Genomic DNA, 3141 nt, shown 5'->3' with positions numbered 1-3141 from the left:
TAGCCTCTTAATTTCCCTAATTTGTTTCCCATCTTCTAGCTTCCTCTCTCACCGCTCTCTTCTATTCAACCCTGGAGAAAGCGTGGTGGGGTAATTCTTGTCTGTTTTCCCTCTGACAAGCAGTGTGACCATAACCAAGTCACAGACTCCCTAAATTTCAAATTCCTCCCCTGTAAAAAAGAGGATATTGATGCCCCTTTTAACTCCCTCTCAAAGCTTAAGAAAGATACAGTGAGATGGCCACAGCAAAGGCTTTCATTGTTGAGACTTCTTATATAACACATACATTACATCCATCATGTTACTTAACATGCAAAACATTCTACACTGGGAGTGGGGATTATTACATTCCACCTTTTTTATCAAAGGGAAACCGAGACTCCAAATGGTCATATGGCTTACTCATGATTACACGTGATGCTTTTGAACTGTGGTGTTGGAGAAGACTCTTGAGAGTCCCTTGGACTGCAAGGAGATCTGACAAGTCAATCCTAAAGGAAATCAGTCCTGAATATTCATTGGAAGGACTGATGCTGAAGCTGAAGCTCCAATACTTTGGCCACCTGACGGGAAGAACTGACTCATTGGAAAAGACCCTGGTCCTGGGAAAGGTTGAAGGCAGCAGGAGAAGGGGATGACAGAGGATAAGATGGTTGGATGGCATCACTGACTCAATGGACATGAGTTTGAGCAAGCTCCAGGAGTTGGTGATAGACAGGGAAGCCTGGTGTGCTGCAGTCCATGGGGTCGCAAAGAGTTGGACACAACTGAGTGACTGAACTGATGATTAAACAGCAGAACCTGTATTCAGATGGAGGTCTCTGACATGGTCTTTGCATGGTGTTCTGATAAAAAGATGATACACATAAAAATGCCTGGAAAATATACAGTACCCTTATAATACCAGGTATGGCAGTCATACTATAACACAGACAGCTGACTGCTGCTTCTTCATTTCCTTTTCTGCATGCTTGGTGGAAGAATCCCTCTAATGAAGATGAAGACCATGCGAGAAACTCTCATGGAAAAAAAAAACAAACTTGCTGAACAATTTCCTGGAGGAACAAGCTTACCACCTGTCCCAGAATTCCTTTCATGACCAGAAATTCTTATCTCAACCCCTGAAGAATTTAATGGATGTGAGTATATTCGGAGGATGGTGCTCCACAGCGCCCCCTGGTGCTCTGGCCTAGCACTGGGGCTCACCTGGAGGTGCCAGGTGGGATGTTGGGGCTGGGGCTCCTGCAGGAGGCAGAAACGGTGGGGAACAAGGACCCCATTCCCAGAGGAGAAGGCACTCTCATCCTCTACTCTTGGCCTGTGTTGGCTGGGCCCAGGATTATTAGCTAGCTGGTGAACACCCATTTCTGTGCCAAAGATATTAGTTTGAGGGAGATTGTTCTTTCTGAAAGAAGTGAGCCATTGAGTTACAGATAAAGGGTGAACTATAACCAATCAAAAGATAAAGCCAACTGTACATCAAGTGTGAAACCCCAGGCAGAGAAAGTTTATCCTCTTAAGATCCAGGAATGATAATAGTAAAAATGTACTGAGCCGATAAGGCACTTGAGGACGTAATAACCTGACACTATATTCATAGTTATTGACTTTAGAAAAAGTCTTACTTCTTCTTCACGAATGCACAGGCCATCCTTAGATAGAGGCAAAGAGTAAATACATGTCAAATGGAAGGGCCACCTGTGTGGTGTATATGGGACGTGGTCTGAGTTTAGAGGGAGTGGCCTGGGGGTGACCTGGGAGGACCACATGGAGAAGGAGGCACTCAGACTGGGGCTTGAAGAAGAGGCTGCAGAGTTTTTCAAATGAAGTCAATGGACTGCCCTGGGGGTCCAGTAGTTATGACTCCGGGCTTCCAGTGCAGGAGGTGCTGCTTCAATACCTCATCGTGAAGCTAATATCCCACATGCTGCAGAGCACAGGCGGGGGGGGGGGGAGGATCAAATGCAGTCACCCTTGTGAGCAAAGCCTGTTAGCTGCATAGCATTTGGAAGATGATCTCAGGACACATGTGACACCCAGAGGGAGACAGCAGTGTGGGAATTGAGGGGAGCCAGATCTGCACTGACCCACCCTCTTTGGCTCCCATAGCTAGCCTATTTTGGTAACATCACCATTGGAACACCCCCTAAGGATTTCCAGGTCCTCTTTGAAACTGGCTCATCTAAACTGTGGGTGCCTTCCATCAACTGTTCCAGTCCTGCCTGTTGTGAGTACCCACCCCTCACCCCATCTTGTACTCACCTTCCCACCCACTTCTCTACCCTTGACAACTGACAGACACTCATCTCTTGGGTCTGCAGATACACATATTACCTTCAACCCTCAAGAGTCCTCCACCTTCTGGTATACAAACAAGTCCTTCAACATCATCTATGGATCTGGGAGGATGAGCTCAGATCTTGGTTATGACACCATTCAGGTAACATGGCAACAGAAGCTGAGTCAGGACTGGCTTGGGAACGACGACTACTTACACCTCAGGACCCTGTTCCTAGGGAGACAGCACCCTTGCTGACACACAAATTCCCAGAGTGACTAATTCAGAGAGGGGCCTGGAGTGTGGACTTGCAGCTCCTTTGCCCATGAGAAGCTCAAGGTTCATTTTGTTGGGAGCAGGGAGAGATGAGGAAAAAGCACCCACTTTCATATTTTCAGACTGAGCTGGGCACTTTCTTGCAAATAACTGGTTTAATCCTGCAACAACCTCACACAGCAGGTACTATGATTAGCTCCATGATACAGATGAGGGAACTGAAGTGCAGAGAGCAAGGGCCTGGCCAAGGTCACACATCTGGTAAATAGTAGAGCTGGTCTGCCCAGTCATGACTCAAACTGGTGTGGGGTGTTTGGGGAGAGGACAAAAGTGATCTGGGTCCTCTGGGGGGAAGTCTGGGGCTTCAGGTATCCAGCCTGGGAAAGCAGAGATCACAGATGTAGGAGGGGCCTGATAAATGGTTTCTCACTCTGTTGGGCTTTTGAGAATCTAATAAAAGCTATGACCTGCTTCCTCCAAAGTACCTGAGTATTCCACCCCCCACCACACACACACACACACACACACACACACACACACAAATAGACATCCCCAAGTGCATGTTTCCCAGGCAGAGTTTTCATAAG

At 47.2% G+C, this 3141-nt stretch overlaps 1 pseudogene; it reads left to right on the top strand.

The window, feature by feature from the left end:
- LOC104983930 overlaps positions 1-3141 on the top strand; it is an 11649-nt pseudogene that overhangs the window by 680 nt on the left and 7828 nt on the right.

Source organism: Bison bison, unplaced genomic scaffold (genome assembly GCF_000754665.1).
Source record: "Bison bison bison isolate TAMUID 2011002044 unplaced genomic scaffold, Bison_UMD1.0 scf7180017863691, whole genome shotgun sequence".
Taxonomy (NCBI): domain Eukaryota; kingdom Metazoa; phylum Chordata; class Mammalia; order Artiodactyla; family Bovidae; genus Bison; species Bison bison.
The sequence above is the reverse complement of the archived record's forward strand: the minus strand, read 5'-3'. Positions and strand labels throughout refer to the sequence as shown.